The 25,516-nt window shown below is 39.5% G+C and overlaps 1 long non-coding RNA gene across 1 annotated transcript; it reads left to right on the top strand.

The window, feature by feature from the left end:
• Nucleotides 1-8,494: 8,494 nt before the first annotated feature.
• Nucleotides 8,495-24,520, top strand: LOC137645065 (uncharacterized). The gene is made up of 2 exons (XR_011045277.1): nucleotides 8,495-8,594; nucleotides 24,299-24,520. It is a non-coding gene; the product is annotated as an uncharacterized lncRNA (long non-coding RNA).
• The last annotated feature ends 996 nt before the right edge of the window (nucleotides 24,521-25,516 follow it).

The following is a 25,516-nucleotide window of genomic DNA, read 5'->3' as shown; positions in this document are numbered from 1 at the left end:
ATTTTAATTCAAAATTCTCCGTAAAAATTATACCGTTCTCAGCCGTATTTCAGTAAAATACAGGCGACCGTAATTTTCCCCTACTTAGTTATTATCTTTTACATATTTGTGACCGTAATATCACTCCTTTACGTCAATATATCCATTTTTAAAACGGTAAATATCTAGAAACAATTATGCCTAGATTTTTACTGTTCTTTACGGCAAAATTTAAACAGTAAAATACAAGCGACCGTAATTTTACCTTACTTTGTTATTATCTTTTACAGATTGGTGACCGTAATATCACTCCTTTACGTCAATACATCCGTTTTTAAAACGGTAAATATCTATACTCAATTTATTTTAATGAGGCAAATTTGCAGTGACTCGCAGCGGTGCCCTTTTAGCTCGGAAAAGTTTCCTGGCATCTGATTGGTGAGAATTATCTTGCCCAACCAATCAGCGATCAGGAAACTTCTCCGAGCAAAAAGGGCACCCCTGTGAGTCGGTGCAAATCTGCCTCGCTAAAAAGAATTGACTATAGTTATTATCTTTTACAGTTTGGTCACCGTATTATCACTCCTTTACGTCAATATATCTTTTTTTTAACGGTAAACATCTAGCAACAATTGTGCCAGGATTTTTACCGTTCTTTACGGCAAATATTCAACAGTGTTACCTGGTAACCCTTTTTCAGGCCAAAAAAAAACCCTCCAAATTTGGCCTTTTCCGTGCTAGGTACCTAAATTTGGCCTTTTTTAAATTGGTTGTCCTTAAATGCTATATTTTCGGCCTTTTTCTTCTATTAGGTTGGCCTTTTAAAGCTGCAGTTTATCAGAAGTTGACCTTTTCTCATTTGGGAAGAGTGGCAATCCTGTACTGAGAACACAATACAATATAATTCTTCTCCACTCAAGGGATTAACTACTGCACTGTAATTGTTCAGTGGCTACTTTCCTCTTGGTAAGGATAGAAGAGACTCTTTAGCTATGGTAAGCAGCTCTTCTAGGAGAAGGACACTCCAAAATCAAACCATTGTTATCTAGTCTTGGGTTGTGCCATAGCCTCTGTACCATGGTCTTCCACTGTCTTGGGTTAGAGTTCTCTCGCTTGAGGGTACACTCGGGCACACTATTCTATCTACTTTTTCTTCCTCATGTTTTGTTAAAGTGTTTATAGTTTATATAGGAAATATTTATTTTAATGCTGTTACTGTTCTTAAAATATTTTATTTTTCCTTGTTTCCTTTCCTCACTGGGCTATTTTCCCTGTTGGAGCCCCTGGGCTTATAGCACTGCTTTTTCAACTAAGGTTGTAGCTTAGCAAATAATAATAATAATAATAATAATACACATCTCAACAACATGTGTTGATTCAAGACGCGTTGGGTTCGAATCTCATGATGTTATCTCGCCATGGTAAATGAGAGAGATGATAAATGGACCGGTCATTTGCTTTTGTTCGCTCGTAGCACTGGATAAAATTTATCTTCAGTGGATGTCCACCACAAATAAATCAAGTTTGATCAATAACCTTTGGATATTGCGTTAGATTTACAATTGTTATTATTATTATTATTATTATTATTATTATTATTATTATTATTATTATTATTTGATGATGATGATGATGATGATGATGATTATTATTATAATTACTATTATTATTGTTGTTATTATTATCATTATTGTTGTTGTTGTTGTTATTGTTATTATTATTATTATTATTATTATTATTGTTATTGTTATTATTATTATTATTATTATTATTATTATTATTATTATGATGATGATGATATTATTATTATCATTTTTATGATGATGATGAGGATGATGATGATGATGATTATTATTATTATCATTATTATTATTATTATTAGCTGAGCCACAACCCTAGTTGGAAAAGCAAGGGCCAAGGGCTCCAACAGGGAAAAATACCCCAGTGAGGAAAGAAAACCATTAAATAAACTGTAAGAGAAGTAATGAACAATTAAAATGAGATATTTTAAGCTCAGTAGCAACATTAAATTAGATCTTTCATATATAAACTATTAAAACTTCCAAAAAAAGAAACAAGAGGAAGAGAAATAAGATAGAATAGTGTTCCGGAGTCTACCCTCAAGCAATTTGTGGAGGCAGTTATGTAAGATAGGCAATAGAAGACTTAAGTTCCATCAACAACCTTCGAAAATTAAATTGGATTTCAAATTTGTATTAAAGTTGTAGAAATCATTTAGTAAGATAGGGAATATAATTTATTATTATTATTATTATTATTATTATTATTATTATTATTATTATTATTATTATTATTATTATTATTTTTATTGTTATTATTATTATTATTATTATTATTATTATTATTACTAGCTAACCCGTAACCTTAGTTAGGAAAGCAAGATTTTTAGCTATAAGCCAAAGGGCTCTAACAGGGTAAAATAGCCAGGTGTTGAAAGGAAATAAGGAAATAAATAATCGATATTATTATTATTATTATTATTACAAGCCAAGCTATAACTGCAATTGGAAAAGCAAGATGCTATAAGTCCAAGGGCTCCAGCAAGGAAAAATAGCTCAGTGAGGAAAGGAAATAAGGAAATAAATGATCATCATTATTATTATTATTATTATTATTATTATTATTATTATTATTATTATTATTATTCGCTAAGCTACAACCCTAGTTGGAAAAGCAAGATGCTATAAGCCCAAGTGCTCCAGCAAGGAAAAATAGCCCAGTGAGAAAAGGAAATAAGGAAATAAATAATCATTATTATTATTATTATTATTATTATTATTATTATTATTATTATTATTATTACTAGCCAAGTTATAACCCTAGTTGGAAAAGCAAGATGCCAAGAGCCCAAGGGCTCCAACGGGGAAAAATAGCCCAGTAAGGAAAGGAAATAAGGAAAGAAATAAACGATATTATTATTATTATTATTATTATCATTATTATTATTACTAGCCAACCTATAACCCTATTTAGAAAAGCAAGATGCTATAAACCCCAGGGCTCCAACAGAGAAAAATAGCCCCGTGAGGAAAGAAAACAAGGAAATGAGTAAACTGCAAGAGAAGTAATAAACAATTAAAATGAAATATTTTAAGAACAGTAACAGAACTAAATTAAATCTTTTATATATAAACTATAAAAACTTCAAAACAAACAAGAGGAAGAGAAATAAGACAGGAAGATGCTTTATTTGAACAAATAGAACAAATGAACACAAAAAGAACAATAATGTTATGAGAGGACTAATCAAAAATCTCCTCACGTTCTAACCTCTTTCATAATGGAGGCTAATCTGCTGTGCTGTAATTACTGTATAAGAATTTCTCCTTCTTTTTCCTCCTTCAACAGAAAGGGCGCATAACTAGTTTTCTGTCGTGAAAGTATTTTCACTCTTATTAACTTCACTATTCATCTCCCCTATATAATAATGAGTAAGTGTCTTGATATATATATATATATATATATATATATATATATATATATATGTATATATATGTATATATATATATACATATATATATATATATATATATATATATATATATATACTGTATATATATGTATATATATATATATATATATATACATATATATAAATGTATATATATATATACATATATATATAAATGTATATATATATATGCATATATATAATTATTTATATATATATATATATATATATATATATATATATATATATATATATATATATATATATATATAAATGTATATATATATAATTATATATATATATATATATGTGTGTGTATATATATAATTATATATATATGTATATATATAATTATATTTATATATATATATAAATATATATATATATATATATATATATATATATATATATATATATATATATATATATATATATATATATAAAACGCTCAGCGACATTGCAAGACGTATAACTACTCGGTCTCTGGTTGAGGGGGAGAGGGAGTATTCATAAACTGGTGAGAGGAAGTTCACAGAGAGGTATTCTCAGAAACCACAGTCTCCCATAGATTGCTGAAACTGCCGTGTCGTAGTTAGGAAAGGAGGAGGGGTGGGAAGGGTTGAATCTGTGTGTGCGTGTGTGTGCATATTTATCTAAATATTTAACAGGCATTTTTAACGGGTCCCGTTCACAAGTTTATATTCCATGTCCCCAAGTTAAATGTAATTTTCCACGTTTGAATTTATGAATAAGAGGAAAATTAATTTCCTTGATGGATGGAATGTCCAGTAGGTGGCGTGCCAGTAAGTTTTGCTCGGTTGGTCTTAGGTGGTGAACAAATCATTCAGCTTCGGACGTTGGACTGAACAGACAAGCTTTTATAAAACAAACAAGAAATTAAATTGATGTTATTAAGCTTTGTGTTTGGATCAGCAAAATGTAGTTATCATGATTGTTTAAATGTAATGGTGTATGTATAAAGAGTCTAAATGCCTTGAGTAAAGACACCGTGTTTCAGCAACGTCCGAGTGCTATACGAACAGTCGTATCCAAATTCAATAAATGAGATTTAATTTGACTTGCTTTTATTTGTCCGTCCATACTGAGACATGGAGTATATACAAGAATTCAGCGACCCACTTACCTTGCCATCCTCCAAGGCCTGTTATTGTCGAAGGCTATGTATTCAGCAGTGTGTTTCTCAGTTGATCTATTTGTTTGTTTGTTTATGAGCAACTTTACACAATAACTACAGAACGGACTAGGACCAAATTTGGTAGTTATGTTGGGTATGACCCAAGGATGAATTTTTAGCATTTTGGATAAAGTACATCAAAGTACAAGTACGTAGCAGAACTGAAAATATTGTGTTATGTAAATGGCAATTTTTTTTTTTTTTTTTTTTTTTTTTTTTTTTTTTTTTTTTTTTTTTTTTTTTTTTTGAGCAACATTGAACTACGGAGCCAATTTCAACGAAACTTGGTGGACATGTGGGGTATGACCCAAGGACAAATCCATTAAATTTTAAAGACAATACATCGAAGTACACAGTGGCGTTAGGAGCAAAATAAAACTACTTTTTTTTGTGAACAACATTACACAAAATATACTTAACCAATTTCAACGAAACTTGATGGACTTGTGGAATATGACCAAAGAAAAAATCCATTAGACTTTGAGAAAAAACTATGTACACAGTGGAGTTAGGAGCAAAATAAAACCACTTTTTTGTGAACAACATTACACAAAATACACTTAACCAATTTCAACGAAACTTGATGGACTTGTGGAATATGACCAAAGAAAAAATCTATTAGACTTTGAGAAAAAATTATATCTAAGTACCAGACTGCGTGGCGTGGCGAAGGCATGTTCTCTGCTGAGTGCGCCTTTGGTTTAGCAAGGTATGTAAGTTTTTATTTACACATTGAGGTTATATGAGATTACTTTTTTATTTTACCACCTTCAATTTGTAACCTCCGTCCCAATTGGCAATCCTATTTTGCTATTGTTTCCTTTCTATTTCTTAACGTTAAATTGGTATCACACATATTTTTCGAATGCTGCCCACGGGTTACTAACATAAAATATGTTTTAATCCTCCTCCTCATCACCATCTCCTCCTACGCCTATTGACACAAATGGCCTCAGTTAGATTTCGTCAGTCGTCTCTATCTTGAGCTTTTAAATCAATACTTCTCCATTCATCATTACTACTTCACGATTCATAGTCCTCAGCCATGTAGTCCTGGGTTTTCCAACTCTTTAGTGCTCTGTGGAGCCCAGTTGAAAGTTTGGTGAACTAACCATCTCCGTCTACCCCTCACCATGATCTCATTCTTATATGCTGATTTTAGTTTTTATTTCAAGCAGCATTTTACTATCAGTTACAGTGAATTAAACTTTTACTTTCCTCTTCTTTCTACACTGTAGCCTTCAAGAATGAAGGCTAACATTTCTACAAGAACCGCTGTTTGAATTTTATGAAAATCTCTGGCATCCTTAAATTTAGATTTAATTCGTTTTATAAGTGTTTTTGCAACCGTTCTCCTCATTAGTATTTCATTTTAGATGAAGCGTTGTAAAAACTGGAATCCAGAAGTAACTAATTCATAATGAAAAACTTTTGTATTCATCTTAGTTTCCTTCAATCCTTGAACCTTTTCACTTTCTCTCTGTCTGTTTCGCAAACTCGTTTAATTACGGTTTTATGATCCATTTCATAAGGTAAAAAAAAAAGAAGAGTATCAATTATCTCTCTCTGCCTAATAATACATACATACATACATCTTAAATGTGCATTTATATATATATATATATATATATATATATATATATATATATATATATATATATATATATATATATATATATATATATATATATATATATATATATACTGTGAGGTTGTCCTTACAATACATATACATACATATGTTTATATAATTACTTATATATATATATATATATATATATATATATATATATATATATATATATATATATATATATATATATATATATATATATATATATATATATATATATATATATATATTCATACATATATAAAACCCCATAATTTTTAGTCAATTTAAACAGAAAAGTTTTAACAATGTAAATTGGAATTGGGTTAATACATTTCAAGCCTAATGGTTCAGCACCAAGGTGAAACTGGGCTGAAACTGGGGTGAAAATGGATTGAAGTGAAGCCGAGGTGAAATTGAATTGAAACAGGAGTAAAATCTTGCAGCTGCACCCTGGGAATAATTAAAAACATTGGAGGAAAAGAAGCAGAAATAGAAGCAATATAGAAACTGCAGAGATATGCAGATGAGGCCGATAAAATGATAATAACATCCCTTATTAATGCCTACCTTTAACCACATGAATGGTGCAGATGGCATTACTCCTTTACCAGATTTTTTATTTGCTATGAATCAGTTACTCATGCATTCAACAAATCTTTAATTTAACAATATCATTAAAACTCAAAGAAAAACTATTGGAATTATTTTTGTATGCCATATTGCTTAAAAATCTTACAATCTCGTGATTAGAGTTTCGTTATTGAAATACCCTACAAACTAATATCTAACTATATTATACATGAGCTAAATTGACTTACCTTGGCAACATTCTATGCGCATAAAGGGTCGAGTCGTAAAATATTTAAGTCTACGGTACAAATAGTTTTCTCTATGAACGTAAAATTCCATTTTCTATGTTAAGTACTGGTAACTAATATATAAGTGATCATAGGCTGTCATATTTAAGTAATTTTTCGGTTATCGGCAACAATATATTCTTTAAGTAGTTATTTCAACGATAGAAAATATTATATTGATTTGAATTTGTGTCACAGTCATCAAAATCTTATTCTTATTGTCCTGATATATGAAATGTTATGGTTACGTAATATTTAGAATAAAAAATTAATTATTTTAGATATTACAAGCAGTTTCGTTGATTTGATATTCGAAAAACAATGAAATAATATTCATTTAAACAGGTAGCTTACCAAAATCTTGATACAGAATTCATTCCTTATCTCGCTATCATTCTATGCTTCCTATACCAGAGCAGGATATACTCTGAGTGGATCCAGTAGGCCTACCTGAGGAAATAGGCCTACAGAGGTAATTCACAATAAGCCCTTTTGTTTAATTCTACCCAAAGGTTTATTTTATGATGCTGTTGGTCACGTGTTACAGCCAAAAAAAAAATTGTGGTGATAGGGAAGTTATTTTGTAATCTAATCAAAACTGTCATGAATCTTCCTATACAATAATGAACAAGATTCTGGCTATATATATATATATATATATATATATATATATATATATATATATATATATATATATATATATATATATATATATACACATACATACATACATACATATATATATATATATATATATATATATATATATATATATATATATATATATATATATATATATATATGTGTGTGTGTGTGTGTGTGTGTGTGTGTGTGCAAAGGAGAGAGAGAGAGAGAGAGAGAGAGAGAGAGAGAGAGAGAGAGAGAGAGAGAGAGAGAGAGAGAGTTAAAAAATCTGAAACAAAGTGGATTATGACCTATATTTTTCAGAACATATTGTAGAAGAGATAGAAAATGGATTATTGCCGTTTGAAATAGATATTGATGGGCATATATATATATATATATATATATATATATATATATATATATATATATATATATATATATATATATATATACGGTATGTAGCCTTCGTTTTTGTGTGATCTACACTTATATGTGGGAATATGGATATGTGGATTTTTATCAGAGTATCTATGCAATTGTTTGCATGCATAGAAATCCGAAAAAAAAAATCTTTGGGAAAATTCAGAAAAGTAGTTCCGAGTATTTCCTCTGTCTTGTCGTAAAACCAGTGGAGTTAAGTATGTATTTAATGTATCTTTTTTTCTATCTTTATATCATATTATTAAAGAAAGGTATGCCTGCGGTTAATAAATGATTTAAAGAAATGTTTCCATGTTCCAATATTCCTACCAAATGTATTGTTCCGCCATTGGGTGTGTCACTAAACTACCGGCTGCTGTTGAAGGGAGACCAGAACAGGAATACCTTTCCTTTCTTACGAATTTTAAGGTAATTAAGCGTTAAACATTTTTCCAGAGGTTGGTATCGTTAATTTAGATACCAGATCAGGTTTATTAAAGTATCTTTTGAGTATTTTCTAAACAGAAAAGTCGATATAGATGTAGTTTTCTATATGTAGGCCTACTTAGTTTTGAGTCTGTACCCAGGCCAAGACATTTTACCAATGGCCGAACTTCGTAGATTGAGATTCAATGTATTGCGCAAGTCTCAGTCTATTGTATAATGAATATTATTCTTAAAAGGGTTTAGAACTTAAAAAAAAAAAAAAAAAACAATTTAGAGGCCTCTGGATCAGAGGGTTCTTCAGTGTGTTTTCCCTTTACTGTATTTATATTTTTATTTCGAATTTTAAAACGAAATTGTGATTGCTAGGATTCTGAACTATGTTGACGGCAAATATGTGATTCTTTAATTCCTATCCAAATACACGAACTATTTGTCAACTTACTACCACTCATAAGTGAATTTTCCTACCTCACTTTCTAGAAGCATTTATGGAAGATGATGGTGGGAAACCCAACAGTACCCAATACTGTCCTCAGCGGGTTGTGTCCCCATTGGGCACCTACCCACTGAGGCTAAACATGTTATATAGGGAATATGCAGGGGTGACCAACACCCCTTTTTTACCTTTTTATATAGTGTAAAGTGTGTGTGGAACAATTCATTAAAATATACATGATAATATTACCGTAGCATTGCTACCATTAGCAATGCCTTTGTAACGTTGTTAAGACTGTGCATCATTGGTAACGTTGCTTATTTTAACATTCCCAGTACATACGTGAGTTTTGTGACCTGGGAACTCTTAGGTTAGGTTAGGTGTGTTTGTTAGGTTCTGTGCCCTTTTTGTACTTTTTATATATTGTGTAAAACTTGTATTGAAAAATTATTTAAAATACGTATGGAAATATCTAGCATTACTATCGCTAGTAATGTCACCGTACCATTGGTAACGCTGTGTATCATTCGTATCGTGGCTAATTTTAACGTTCTCAGTAAATACCTGAGGTTTGTGACCTGTCAACTACTAGGTTAGGTTAGTTGGGTTTGTTAGGTTCTGTACCCTTTTTGTACTATTTATATATTGTGTAACTGGTAATATTACCTTAACAATCCGAGTCATCGTTGGTAACACTGTGTATCATTGGTAACTTTGCTAATGTTATCGTTCGGCATACATTCGTGATTGAAGTTATCAGGTTATTACCAAGTATCATGTCTGACAAATGGCTCCATTGCCTGAAAGGGACATGGCAGGGGAGACCCCATTCACTAACTCAACATAACCTGGTGGGGGCATTTTCCCTATATAACACGTTTAGCCTCGGCGGCTAGGACCCACTGAGGACATGATGCCCGCTGAGGACAGTAGCACTGCGGACCCTTATCGAGAAACCGGGGTTTTGGGTGGGGAAACCAAAAAAAAGTGATTTCCAGTTATTATTATGGTAAAAAAAATGCATATATGCAAGATAACCAGTTGGAGAAATATATGGTTCATGTAAGTGGCTGGAAATTAAGGTATCGCATTGTAATTCCTTATTACTGTACTCATATTACGCCCCTGAGATGGATTTTTACTCTGCAGTGGCTCGTTTCACTAGAAAATAAAGTGTCACTACTTCTCTGTTCTTGTAAGTGGTAGCTTACATAGATGTACTACACATGCCATTCCATAGCTCACTACTGAAATAATATAATTACCTGCAATTTAAATCACATATCTCATGATTTTTGCTCTGCCGTGGCTCGCTTCACTCCCAAATAAACATACATACTACTCCTCTGTTCTGGCAAGTGGTAGCTTACAAAGATGTGCTGCTCACATCCCCATAGATCATTATTAATATATCATAATTACCTGTGATTTAAATAGCATTCCTCAAATGACAGTTGCTTTGCCGTGGCTCGCTTCACTCCCAAATAAACATAGTCTCACTACTATTCAGTTTTGACAAGTGGTAGCTTTTATGAATGTGCTGAACAAGCCATCGCTATAGGTCACTATTAATGTATCATAATTACCTGTAATTCAAATTGCATTCCGCATATTAATTTTGCTCCGTCGTGGCTCTCACTTCACTACCAAATAAACATAGTCTCACTACTCTAATGTCCTGGCAAGTGGTAGCTTACATATATGTGCTGTACATTCCATCCCCATAGGTCAATATTAATGTATCATAATCTCCTGTAATTCAAATTGCATTCCGCAAATTAATTTTGCTCTGCTGAGGCTCGCTTCACTACCAAATAAACATAGTTTCATCTCTCCTTTGTTCTGGCAAGTGGTATCTTGCATAGATGTGCTGCACATGCCATCCTCATAGGTCCCCCTAATGTATCATAATTACTTGCTATTCAAATTGCATTGCTCAAATGAATTTTGCTCCGCCGTGGCTCGCTTTACTACCAAATAGACAGTCTCACTGCTCCTCTGTTCTGGCAAGTGGTAGCTTACATATATGTGCTGTACATGCCATCCCCATAGATCACTATTAATGAATCATAATTACCTGTAATTTAAATAGCATTCCTCAAATGATTTTTGCTCACGCGGTGGCTTGCTTCTCACACACACATTATCTCACTGTTCTCTTATGTTCTGGCACATGGATAAGTTAAGTTGTGATCATTAGTAATGTGGATCATTGTTTTGGGGATATTTTTCACTTTCAGATGAGCAACAATAGCCACATACTGAACTAGGAGCTTTTTCAACTTGATCAATTACCGAAATAGACAAAATTACCCTAAATTTCGAAATGAATTGTACTTCCCATTTGGAGACGTCTTGTGCTGTTATTCATACTGTAACTGAAGGGGAGAGTGGGAAAAGATGGCTGGTATAAAACAATATCTGGGAATTTGTGCATTGTTAAGAAGCTCTTAGTTGGTTTAAAAGAGGCCAGTTAATGTTTACATCATAAAAAATCCAAACAGATGGTAAAAGTGAAAGCAGATAAGGCAACCGCAGAAACTCAAAATCATTCTCCCAAAAGTAAACAATGGACTTAGACAATGAATTGGCGATCACAATTTAATCTATCAATACGTAAGGTATACTGTACTCCAGCCCCCATTAATTATAGACAATGAAATGGTGCTCACAATTAATCGATCAATATGTAGGTCATTATGCCCTAGCCCCCATTAATCGTAAAGAGAAGAATGCCAAACTAGCCAGCTCTTGTCCATTTCTTATAGCAAATTCCAGTTTCGTTAGATATTAATGTACTATATATCAACCATTTTGACCAAATACCAATTGTAAGGTAATTGAAAGAAAAAAAAATTGACAAACCATTCTTCTACTTCACTTGGGGTTGGCTTCTTCACTGTAATTGTTCTGTAACTACACCTTTTTTTTCTACAGGTAATTTGCTTAGTGTATTAGATCCTTTAAAAAAAAAAGCGAGTATGCATGATATCTTTTAGGTAAGCCTTAAACTACCCAATAAGGCTTAAGTGTGCAACACAACTCCCAGATTATGGAGGACCAGGTTGAGAAGTCTTGATTTTAGGGTAGGGTTTAGCACATATTGAATGTAGTGCGCTAATCAGGAAAAGGAGGCGCACATAAATTTTTTCATAATTTCAGCACCAAATTTCATTGCTTATGTAATATTAAAGGTAATCTCATTGTACTGTATATGAATATGCAGTGAACAATAAAGATGGCCCAGCCTAGGTACTACGTTCTGACTGGCTAATCTGAACTCCTCTCCCACCTTGCGAGACCTAAGAAAATGCAAATTGAATCATAATCTAGCATACAACATTATATTCAACCAAAAACTTCATCTAGATGTAAAATTCAAGGTAACCTTTCATAGCATTATTAAACAATGCTGCCTATTATATAAAGCAAAAATGTGGCTACCTTGTATAATTAACCAAGATTTACTACCTTTCCCAACCTTACCACTTGTCTGAATTTTACAGGAATGTGTACTAACCTTAACCTAACTTAGGATGCTGGATCTTTACAATGCTCTTAATAGAATGAAATTGAGGTTATAGCACAACTTGACATACAATGTTGTAGATTGAATCAAATTATGGAGGTATATCCTAACTTAACCTACTAAACAAAAATTCCTGTTTAAGATATAACTCAGTTATCAAAGCATTACTGTACAACACAGTTTTATAATATAAAGAACTATACAGTTTGGTTTGTCAAAACTTTACCCAAGGCTCAACTAACAAAGATTCACAACATAAAAGTTGGGAAACTTACGGTAGTTAGATATCTTGTCAAAATTGAATTTTCTTATAAGAAGTGGTAGATTTCTGACTGGTTGGGCATATTTTGTTCCAAATTCAAAGAGGGAAGAGAAGAATAACTTCCATAAAAAGTGACAAATGTGAAAAGAATTGATGCCTCAATCTTTTTGCAGCTCTAGAAATCAATGGTGAATAGTTATGCAACTTATGCCTATGCTATTGTCATATGGATTTAGGACCTATTAATCTGACAGATGTACTAACTGACCCTTTGAACTAAATGAAACTTCCAAAAGTTTAAATGCTACAAGTCTCAGAAATTTTTGTCTTCTCCTTTTTAAAGCCTATGGAGTTATTTAATGGCTTGTCTTTGTAGAAAATACTTGTGGGGGAAAATATATTTGTTCCGTAACTGAAATACAAACCACGCTATTTAAATAGGGTATTACTTTCGGCGTAGCTGAAGTGACGAGCCATTAAATTTTAACTAGGGTTTACTACCCCCTCGTTAGTTAGCGAGGGGGTAGGGGAGGAGTAGCTTGCTACCCCTCCCCCCTCACACACCGGTGAACTAGTTCACTTTGCTTCTGGCTCGGGTGATGAACAGACGCGTCTACTCTCACCCTCGCGTATTGACAGCCTTAATCTTTTTTGCTTTTTCTTTCAGTTGTGTGTTTGGAAGTTGGCCTCTCTCTTTATCATGCGGAAATGCCCCGGATTACCAGACCGCCCTTGTGGGACTTATATGTCGGCAGTCGAGACAGACCCTCACACCTCGTGTCCGTTCTGCAGGGCCAACGGTGTGATAAGGATAAAGTTTGTTGTGAGTGTAGGGAGTGGTCTACCTCCCAGTGGTAGAGGTTTTCCCGGCGCCGAAAGTAGTAGTCCAAGCGGGATCTTTCTCCTTCAAGGATCTCCTTGAAGAAGGAAATCTCCAAGGACACTTCTTTCGTTGCCCGAACCACCTCCGAAGCTCCCACTCGATCGGTCTCTCCCGAGAGGCCGTCGAGTGGTAGCGTAGGCCGTACTTGTGTTGACCGACCTTGGGGTTCGGGAGAGGGAGTTACCTCCCATTGCGAGGCGGCTCCTCCTCCTCCTCCCGGGGAGGATTTATCTAATGTTGCTAATGATGATTTATTGCAGCTTTGGGCTTCCTTGGGGCTTAAGGGTTCGCCCTCCAGGGAAGCCCTGTTTGACCTTATCCAGTTGGGAGCAGCTGTCAAACAGTCGCCAGTGATAGCGGAGGTTGACCCTCTGTCTATCATCGACGTTGTTGTGGCAGAGACTTCCGGCGAGTTGGGTCAAACCTCTGCCTTGGGTGCTGATGTTGCTGAAGGTTGGTTCCCCCCTCCGAACATCTTTCGAGGGAGGGGTCAAGTCCAACGGTCTCTCCTGCAGGTGTTTCTCCCCCTCGAGCGAGTTCACTAACAGAGACTCCTCTTTGGAGGACTGCCGATGGTGTTCCTGATGCTCCCAGAGGACGTATCCGACGCAAGGCTCGTCTTCTCTTCGCCGTAGAGGCCTTCCTTCTCCTCACAAGGGAGTTAGGTGGCGCCTTTTCGACTCCTCGCCTTCGCAGTCCCCCACAGAGGATTCTCCTCACCGTGCTTCGACTGTTGCAGCTGCATCACTGGACCTTCAGCAGATCGTTCCCGATCTCCTCCGCCTGCCAGACCTGCTGACCTTCCTTCACCGTTCCTGGCAGCTGACTCGCTGTGGGCGCCCTCGCACCCTGTTTTCAAACGGGCACCGGTCCCTTCGGGGCAAAAGGGGCTTGCTCACAATGTGGGCAAGTCCCTTAAGTGTCAGGTTTCCCCTGTGCGCTCATGCGCAATTGCGCACAAGCGCTCGCCTGTTCCTGATGTTCCTGAGACAAAGACCCAGAGACATCCTATGCTAGGGACAACGCACCAGCGAGCTCCTGCTGCAGAGTCGACGTGTCAGCGCTCTCACCGATCTCCTGCTCGTCAGCGTTCTCCTGCACGCCAGCGATCTACTCGCCAGCGCACAGCTGCGCGCCCTGTTACGCGCCACGCGCGCCCACGATCTCCAGCTCGCCAGCGCTCCCCTCCTGCTCGGCATCGCTCGCCTGCAAGCCCTCGATCTCCGGATATGAGCACAGGAAAGAAGACTCACCCCTTGCCTTCTCGCTAGTGATCTCCTGCGCGCCCTCGGAACTCGCCCACCCGTCAGCCCTCGCCTGTGCACCATCGCGCGCACAGGTTCCAGTTCCTACCGTGCGCCCTTCCAAAGGCTTACGAGATACTGCGCGCCCACGAGCAGTCCCCTCCTTGCGCTTCCGCGCACCCTCTGTCTTCGCCAGACCGCGCCCTTGCGTGCCATCACTCCCCAACTCGCAATTGCACCCACGAGCCTGCTCGCCGTAGTTCACCTACGCGCACCGTCACCTGTGCGCCATCGCACGCCCTGTGCTCCAGCACTCGCCCGCGCTCCCGCGCCTTCATCTCCACGCGCGCTCGTGTGTACCTGGGATTATTCCCTCGCGCGAGCCCCAGCGCGATTCCCACCGAGCTACCGAACGAGTCATCAGGGACGAGAGCAGCTAAGTCTTCCCCCCCCCCCTCGCAAGCGCAAACCAGCGCGCTCACAGGGGGGGGGGAGATCTTCAGATAGGTCCAGACACCCATCTTCTTCGCTTTCTTTCCAGGCAGGCCATGTTGTAGTGTCTACTCCAAAGGATTGCCTGATTCCCTTCCCTCCAGAGGGAGTCTCTGACACTGCGTCTGTCAGTAAGCAGCCATGGTTTGAGTCCCTTATCAGAGCTGTCATCCAGGCTGTTAAGCCTGCCTTCTCTGATTTGGGCCCCAAACCAATGGCAGCTCCGACCCCTCTGAAGATTAAGAGAGGAGTAGAGATCGTGGTGACTTCCCCTCGGGTCAAGCTGGTTCTCAAGAAGTCCGTCAGGAAGGCTCCTTCCCCCCCGCAGACATTTTCTCCGTCCCGTGGACGAGGTTTTTCCGTCCTCGGGAGTCTTCCGAGGTGATGCTTTCCCCCACCGCACCAATGGGAGCAACCCCATCTCGAGCAGGAGAATCGTCCCGTGTTGGGGCGGAGAAGAGCCCTCAGACTTCGTTGCTGGAGTCCTGTATCCCTCCTAGGAGGGAACCGAAGGACTCAAAGACCATCCCGAAATCTTCTTCCAGGATTTGACCAGAGCCAACGAGACCCGCGGAGAACGTCCACGTGTCCCCCCAAGAAGAGCCTTAGGGGACGGGAGACTTCGCTGCCGATTCTCCAGGAGGAGAGCAGCAAGAGTCAGAGCATACCTTCTGGTAGGTCTTGACTCTAATAAGGAATCTCAAGTTTCCGGACCCGGAGATTCCCCCTCGTGAGGGCATGGACACGGTCCTGGACCGAGTCTTTGGCACTCAGAAACCCACTAAGGCCAGTGCAGCTCTGCCCTGATCCCAAGGGGTGAAAAGTGCCAGAGATAAGGTTGAGGGCCAGCTCTCCGAGCTCGCCTCCTCCAGCCGTTCCACTGCTGGCAACAAGGTATTTTGAGATCATGGAGGAGCCTTGTTTAGCTCTTCCATTGCACCACTCTGTGGAAGAGCTTACTAACTCTCTAGCCGGCAAGTGACTTTCTCGGCGACAGAGATCCTAAACCAGGAGAAGGTCGCGAAGTGTGCCATGCAGGCTACTTCGTGGCTGGATGTCTGGTTGGGGTTTCTGGGCATCCTTTTGTGATCCGAGAATCTGTCCAAGGAAAGCACTAGGAAGGCCCTGGAGACCTTTCTCCTCTCGGGCACCCGCACCATTGAGTTTCTGGCCCACCAACTCAAACTTGTGGGCCAATTTGATCTTGAAACAACGTGATGCGGTGGTAGAGAGGTTCCATTCGAAGGTCTCAACCGTCAAAGTCAGCAAGCTCAGACACACTTCCCTTATGGGAAAGAGCCTTTTTGAGCCCAAGGATGTGGAACAGGCAGTCGAGAGGTGGAGGAATTCCAATCAGGATTCTCTCCTCCAAAGGGCTCTCACATCGAAGCCCTTCAAACCTCCAGCACCTCAACAACAACCTCGCCGAAGACATCGGTGTCCAAACAGCAGCCCTTTCCTGTCAAAGACAGGAGAGGCAAGAAGTCCTCCAGGGGAGGCAAGAATCATAGGGGGAGCGGCCGAGGCTGCAAACGCTAGGATTGGCAATCCCCCTGCATGTCCACCAGTGGGGGGATGCCTACAAAGTTGCACAACTAGGTGGCAGCAACTCGGTGCCGATTCTTGGACGGTTTCTGTAATCAGTCAAGGGTATCACGTCCCGTTCATATCATCTCTTCCTCCCCTGACAGCGAATCCAGTGTCGTTGAGCTCCTATGCCATGGGATCGGCAGAAGTCGAGACCATGTTAAAGAAGGATGCTCTCCAAGAGGCCGTCGACGGGTCCCCAGCCTTCTTCAGTCGACTCTTTCTTGTAAAGAAGTCGTCTGGAGGCTGGAGACCAGTCATCGACCTCTTAGCTCTGAACAGGTTTGTCAAACAAACTCCGTTCAGCATGGAGACAGCAGACGCGGTCAGACTTGTAGTGAGACCACAAGACTTAATGTGTTCACTGGATCTGAAGGACGCGTACTTCCAGATCCCAATCCATCCGTCTTTAAGGAAGTACTTAAGATTCAGCCTAGACAACAAGATCTACCAGTTCAAGGTGCTGTGTTTCGGTCTCTCCACAGCACCTCAGGTTTTCACCAGTGTTCACCCTGATCTCTTTGTGGGCACACAGGATCGGCATTCGTCTACTTAGTTATCTGGACGACTGGCTGATCCTGGCAGACTCGGAGTCGACCCCCTTCGACACCGAGGCAAGCTTCTGGGACTTTGCCAAGATCTAGGGATCATGGTAAATCTCGAAGTCTTCTCTGCTTCCATCTCAACGACTGGTATATCTAGGCATGATCTTGGATACCAATCTCCACAAAGCCTTTCCATCAGACGACAGGATAGCAAGGCTGAGGAGGGTCGCAGATCCTTTCCTCAGACGAGAAGAACTTCCAGCCCAATCATGGTTACTTCTCCTCAGTTATCTTTCCTCTCTGGCCCATCTAGTTCCAAATGGGTGCCTCAGGATGAGATCCCTGCAATGGCGGCTCAAGTCTCGGTGGAATCAAGGTCACGTTTCCCCGGACATTTTGGTCCCCATGGGTCCTGCGGAACGGACGGACCTTCAATGGTGGGTGACAGACGAGAACCTCCGAAAGGGAGTGGCTCTTCTTGTCCTCCCCCCGGATTTGATGCTGTTCTCGGACGCCTCAAAAGAAGGGTGGGGGGCCCATGTTCTGAACCACAGGACCTCAGGCCTATGGTTAGAATCAGAAAAGTGCCCCCACATAAACCTGATAGAGATGAAGGCCGTCTATTTGGCTCTTCAACAATCCCAACAGTACCTGGCGGGTCACTCCGTGGTGGTGATGAGCGACGACACCACGGTAGTGGCTTACATCAACAAGCAGGGTGGTACCTTTTCACATCAGCTATCCCATCTTGCAGTAGAGATACTGGGATGGACTGAAGTCCACTCGATTCCACTATGGGCTCGCTTCATTCCGGGCAAAAGGAATGTGCTCGCTGACATTCTGAGCAGAGCATCCCAGATAGTGAGTACCGAGTGGTCTTTGAATCGTCTAGTAGCCAACAAAGTCCTGACTTTGTGGGGTTCCCCGACGGTGGATCTGTTCGCGACAGCCTTGAATTTCAAGGTCCCGCTGTACTGCTCCCCAGTCCCGGACCCCAAGGCTCTCTGGCAAGATGCCTGCAGGAGTCTACCAGACGAAGTGGAGAACCTTCTGTGGTTGGTGTCGTGGAAGGGGTATCTCTCCCCTCGATGCCACTATTCCAGCAATAGCGGAGTTTCTTGTGTATTTGCGGGAAGAAATGCGCCTTTCAGTCTCGGCGGTGAAAGGCTATCGTTCAGCCTGAAGTCTTGCCTTCAGGCTAAAAGGAATGGACATTTCCTCCTCGCTAGAACTTTCTTTACTCATACGAAGTTATGAACTTACCTTCCCTCAGTCAGAAGTGAGACCTCCTCCATGGAACGTGGTTCGAGTCCTCAGGGCTCTTAAGAGACCTCCGTTCGAACCATTACACCAGGCTTCAGATCACCACCTGACTTGGAAGACGGTGTTCCTACTTGCTTTGGCCCCGGCCAAGCAAGTCAGCGAACTTCATGGTCTCTTGTATGACATCGCCCTTTCAAGGGGATGTGGGGAGGTAACATTCAGGTTCGTCCCTGAGTTTGTATCTAGGACTCAAAATCCGGGAATGCCGGACCCCCGGTTCGACTCCTTTCAGATCTCGAGTCTGTTCTGTAACAGATGACCCAGACCATCTCCTACTGTGCCTAGTAAGGAGTCTGAGGCTCTATCTTGAAAGAACAGCTGCAGTTCGTCCTCGAGTGCAAGCATTGTTTGTTAGCACAGGAAGGACGAAGAGGAGGGTTACAAAGAATACTATCTCAGCATGGATTCGCAGGGTCGTCCACCATTCCCTGAATCCAGACCCTCCTCCGTCACGTCGCCCTAGAGCACATGATGTCAGAGGCTTCGCTAAGTCCCTGGCGTTCAAGAGAAACTACTGTACTCATTGACGCAGGTTCTACAAGCAGGGGTTTGGAAGTGTCAAACGACCTTCACAGCCCACTACCTGAAAGACGTAACCCACAGGAGGCTCGATACTTTCTCTATCGGCCCTGTGGTGGCTGCACAACAGCTGGTCTAAACCTCAGGCTCCTTAATGGACAAGTAGCAGAAGGTTGAGGGCATTGTTACCCGGTTTTAGTCTGCATGAATGAAAAGGTATGCTTGGCCCTTTTTCTTTTTTTCATCCTCCCCTCTCTTGGGGAAAGCAGCATCCTGGGTTCTCTGCACAGCTGACCTCAAACCAATGCAGGTAAACCATGCTTCCTTGTGTTCCTAGTATTAAGATAATACTGTCACGTCCCCCATACCCTTACGAGGTGGTATTGGGAACGTCCTAACCTAGAATTCCATCTAAAGGACTCCAGGTCAACTTCCTAGGACAAGTCACACTTCATTCCTTCACACACAAGTTTACGCAGGCCGCGATCCTTGCAGAGCAAGGCACTTGCGGGACTCCTTATCTTGAGTTCTACTTACTCAGATACTGAGTCCCCGGGCAAAAGCCAAAGCCAGTACAGCTGGGACTTGCCACCCTTCCTAAGGGTTAAGTCACCCTATTTAAATAGCGTGGTTTGTATTTCGGTTACGGAACTAATGACAAATTCGTAGATAATTTGTATTTTTCCTAACCATACAAACCTTAGCTATTTAATCAAACTTGCCTGCCAGCCCTGTCTCCCGGGATAAGTCCTACCTCTAAGCAAAGTAAACTAGTTCACCGGTGTGTGAGGGGGGAGGGGTAGCTAGCTACTCCTCCCATACCCCCTCGCTAACTAGCGAGGGGGTAGTAAACCCTCTTTAAAATTTAATGGCTCGTCACTTCAGCTACGCCGAAAGTAATACCCTATTTAAATAGCTAAGGTTTGTATGGTTAGGAAAAATACAAATTATCTATGAATTTGTCATGTTGAACCCATTTCCTCACTGGTTGCAACAGGTGTAATAAGTGTTATAGGGGAATACAATCTACTTATACAGTACTGGCTTTGGATTAAGGTAAGTTGATGTACATATTGAGCTGTATTTTAGGTTTACTAAGAGATATAGCATCATTGATTAAGAAATGGGGAAGTTATAGAGTTACACCTGAGGCTATGTTAGGCGAGAGTAATTTAGATGAATTACATCCCAGTCTTTCACTTTTTCTCCAACCAAAGCCCAGGATTCCCATGACACTTGAGCTATGTATTTTTCCATCTGGTTTTGTTGTTTTATGTTTGTCATTTGTAGATGATTATGTTTCTACCTCAGGGATTGGGTCATTCATATGAAGAGAAGGGGTAGTAGTTTTGGAAAGAAGTGAAGAGAGTAAGGAAGGCTGGCTCAAGAATTGAAGAGACAGTGAAAGATGGAAATGGAAGGTTGTTAAAAGGAGAGGAGGCAAGGAAAAGATGAGTGGAATATTTTGAAAGTTTACTGAATGTTGAGGATAATAGGGAGGCAGATATAATTGCTGTGGCAGGTGTTGAGGTGCCAGTGATGGGAGATGAGAATGAGAGAGAGATTACAATAGATGAAGTGAGGAGAGCACTAGATGAAACGAGAGTAAGAAATGCGTCTGGTATAGATGGTGTGAGAGCTGAGATGTTGAAGGAAGGGGTGTGACTGTACTTGAATGGTTGGTGAGATTGTTTAATATGTGTTTTGTGTTGTCAATGGTACCAGTAGATTGGGTTTGTGCATGTATTGTACCACTATATAAGGGTAAGGGAGATGTGCATGAGTGTTGTAATTCAAGAGGTATTAGTTTGTTAAGCGTAGTTGGAAAAGTGTATGGTAGAGTAATGATTAATAGAATCAAGGATAAAACAGAGAATGCAATCTTAGAAGTACAGGGTTGTTTTAGAACAGGTAGGGGTTGTATGAATCAGATTTTTACAGTATGGCAGATATGCGAGAAATATTTAGCAAAAGGTAAGGAGGTGTATGTTGCGTTTATGGATCTGAAGAAAGCATATGATAGAGTTGATAGGGAAGCAATGTGGAATGTGATGAGGTTATATGGAGTTGGCGGAACGTTGTTGCAAGCAGTGAAAAGTTTCTACAAAGGTAGTAAAGCATGTGTTAGGATAGGAAATGAAGTGAGTGATTGTGATGTCGCCGTGGTTGTTTAACTTGTATGTTGATGGAGTGGTGAGAGAGGTGAATGCTCGAGTGCTTGGTAGACGAGAATGACCATGAATGGGAGGTAAATCAGTTGTTGTTTGCAGATGATACTGTACTGGTTGCAGACGCGGAAGAGAAGCTTGGCCGATTAGTGACAGAATTTGGAAGTGTTTGTGAGAAGGAAGTTGAGAGTTAATGTGGGTAAGAGTAAGGTTATGAGATGTACGAGAAGGGAAGGTGGTGCAAGGTTGAATGTCATGTTGAATGGAGAGTTACTTGAGGAGGTGGATCAGTTTAAGTACTTGGGGTCTGTTGTTGCAGCAAATGGTGGAGTGGAAGCAGATGTACGTCAGAGAGTGAATGAAGGTTGCAAAGTGTTGGGGGCAGTTAAGGGAGTAGTAAAAAATAGAGGGTTGGTCATGAATGTAAAGAGAGTTCTATATGAGAAAGTGATTGTACCAACTGTGATGTATGGATCGGAGTTGTGGGGAATGGAAGTGATGGAGAGACAGAAATTGAATGTGTTTGAGATGAAGTGTCTAAGGAGTATGGCTGGTGTATCTCAAGTAGATAAGGTTAGGAACGAAGTGGTGAGAGTGAGAACGGGTGTAAGAAATGAGTTAGCAGCTAGAGTGGATATGATTGTGTTGAGGTGGTTTGGCCATGTTGAGAGAATGGAAAATGGCTGTCTGCTAAAGAAGGTGATGAATGCAAGAGTTGATGGGAGAAGTACGAGAGGAAGGCCAAGGTTTGGGTGGATGGATGGAGTGAAGAAAGCTCTGGGTGATAGGAGGATAGATGTAAGAGAGGCAAGAGAGCGTGCTAGAAATAGGAATGAATGGCGAGCGATTATGACGCAATTCCAGTAGGCCCTGCTGCTTCCTTTGATGCCTTAGATGACCGCGGAGGTAGCAGCAGTAGGGGATTCAGCATTATGAAGCTTCATCTGTGGTGGATAATGTGGGAGGGTGGGCTGTGGCACCCTAGCAGTACCAGCTGAACTCTGTTGAGTCCCTTGTTGGGCTGGGAGGAACGTGGAGAGTAGAGGTCCCCTTTTTTGTTTTGTTTCATTTGTTGATGTCGGCTACCCTCCAAAGTTGGGGGAGGTGCCTTGGTATATGTATGTATGTATGTATTTGTAAATGATTGTTTCTACCTCAACACAAACTCTCATCCTTTATTATAAGAATTGATTCAAGCATAGCTGCAACTCAGCAGCTAACAACTTATAATAAGTTGTTGGCAGTAGTTAGTAGTTGGCGGAGGAGAAGCCCTGCCCCTTCTGCTGGTTCATTGAACAGTCACTCGTGATACTTACCGCCAAAAAACACAAATACTGTCAGCGTCGCTTCAATCTTGGCTTTGAGATTTTCTTAAACCCTTGGACACTTGTTCCTGATGACAATGTTCTACACCTTTGACTTAATCCATTGGAAAGGGAATAAATCTCAGCATCTTATGACATTGTCCTTGAGTCTGAACTCAAGAGGCCAGATAATATTCCACCTTAGAGTCAGACTTCCCTGATTTACCGATGAACGTGCTGCTTCACGTGCGCAACCTTCTCCAGCTAGATTGGAAAACCCTGCATCACCTGACCTCGTCTGTGCTCAGGGTACTCTTGATATATGCACATAACATCCCATTCTCAACAGCACACACTCACACTAGCATACTCAACAAGTGACAGCTTTATGCGATTCCATGGATTCATGCGCACTCTGCCCAAACTAGTGATGATGATGTGCTCTATTGTTTGAAGCACTCGCCTTCCCAGAGGGACAGAGGGGAGTTGATGAAGAAACTTGTCAGGGAAGAACTTATAACCTTTGTAGGGTTTTCCCCACTAGGTTCACTTTGGTATATATTGGCCTCGCAGGCCCCTGCGTGGTGCTATAGAGCCCAAATTCATAACTCCAATTCATGGTCTGCAGCAAGATTAGAAGGAAAATATTGTGGCAGCCTCCAGGCTAATGCATTATAGTTGCTATGCCTTGCTAAAACAAGGAAGTGCATATAAGGGTTAAGTACAAGGACAGTTGCCTAGAACTAGAATGGAAAGCTATGGGAAGACTTTAATGCTAAGAATCAAACTTTACCCAAATTTTATGATCTTTTAGAGATATTGCAGCCATTTATAATTAGAGAGCTTTATGATGGATAACACTAAATTCCTTTTGGAATCTAGCATTGCTGTTATTTGCCCAAACTATTTAACACTCGTCCATGACATGAAGGCTGTTTTCCTGTGATGTTCTTGTATTTGACATTGCCACTCATGTTCTGTTAACGTTAATTACCCATTATGCACTGCCCAGTCGTGTGGATGTAGAATTAATGTTTGTTCCTACAGGATTAAAAACCCTAGTACTTTAATAGGAGTATGCTTTAAGGCAAGTTGGTTAAGGCTATTAACGCTTTTAACGAGGCGGTGGTGGTGATTATTGTCGTGAAGTATTTCCTCCTTATGAGTTAGGAGGTATACTTTCAAATGTAACATTTGCTATTATAAATGTCATGGGGATGTCTAGTTTGTCATTATTTCCACTATTTCATATTTAAAACATTAGAATATTTTATATTTATAGTTGATCATTCAGATTGTTTTACTAAAAATAGTCTTGATATGGAAGCGTACAGTTAAATATTTGAATAAGACTGGTATATCTGTACAATTAATATTTTTATTTACTTTTTCAGACTAGAATCATCAAAAGAGAAGACATTTTTATAGCCTCCTGCTCAAAACAAGAATTTAACTGCAAATGAACAGCAAGATGGAGAACAGCAAATAATCCTGGATTTACTACAGAAAAAAATCTAAATTGTTTCCGAGGAAGACAAAGAAACGATGGATTAATTTTATTAATTTCTGATTACAAAAGGACTACTGGCACATCGTCTCAACTGAAACTGCCAATCTATCATTCAACTATTCTGGAGTATTGAAATGCCCTTAGGAGAAACACCATTACAGTACTACAAATATCATAATAAATGCTCAATTGACTAGAGTTATTGAGATTTTTGGGTTTGTGTGTAACAATGGTCACTCCATTTACATTCCATAGGTTCAATTGAAGATGAAAATAAAACGAGTTAAGTTAAATAAATAAATGATATGATATTTTACAAGATGTTACCAGAAATTTTCCTCATGTTTTCCATTTTCATTAACTAGCTCTTAAATTAAATATCAGTTTCCTCTGAACCTTTAATAACATAAGTTCTAGACCATATAATTTGTGGAATTGTGTAAAATACTGCAAACAAGGTATTTGAATGTGTGACTGAAGGGAAATTTATATTAATCACGTTTTTATCAACTTATTCAAATTCATTCTACAATCTGTATATCAAAGTACATTAATTACATGTGAATATAACCTACAACTAATTATTTAGCTATGAATATCATTTTTGTCTATACTATTTCGTCCCTTTCGAGACATCTATTTTCAACTGTCATTACATTTTCTCTTACACAATGTTGAATCTATAGTAGGCCCATGTTTTCTTAAAAGGTATTAGCACATTTGCTTAACATAGCAGCTATTGGACAGAAAAAAAAGTCTGGCTCTCTAATTAGCCACAGTTTGTCAGTGCTTTTCAAGTCACTTAATTTTTTGAAGGGGTTGGGAAGAGAATGGCAGCTCATTATATTTTACCAATCAACACGTGTACAAGTGGTCTTCTTCCCCCCCCCCCCCCCCCTCCCGTTATCCCTACATTACGGGGTCGGTTGCCTGATGAGCCCTCTCCAATGCCTTCTATCAAAGGCATCCTATTCCACCAAACCTCTTCTCTCCATATCATCCTTCACTATATTTTGTCATCTAATTCTCTTCCTCCCTCTCGATCTTATCTCCCTAAGAGGTTCCTCCCAAGCCCTCCTCACTCCCTCCCCACCATCCATCC

The sequence above is a fragment of the Palaemon carinicauda genome, chromosome 8, assembly GCF_036898095.1.
Source record: "Palaemon carinicauda isolate YSFRI2023 chromosome 8, ASM3689809v2, whole genome shotgun sequence".
NCBI lineage: Eukaryota > Metazoa > Arthropoda > Malacostraca > Decapoda > Palaemonidae > Palaemon > Palaemon carinicauda.
This window is presented reverse-complemented; position numbering and strand designations above follow the sequence as displayed.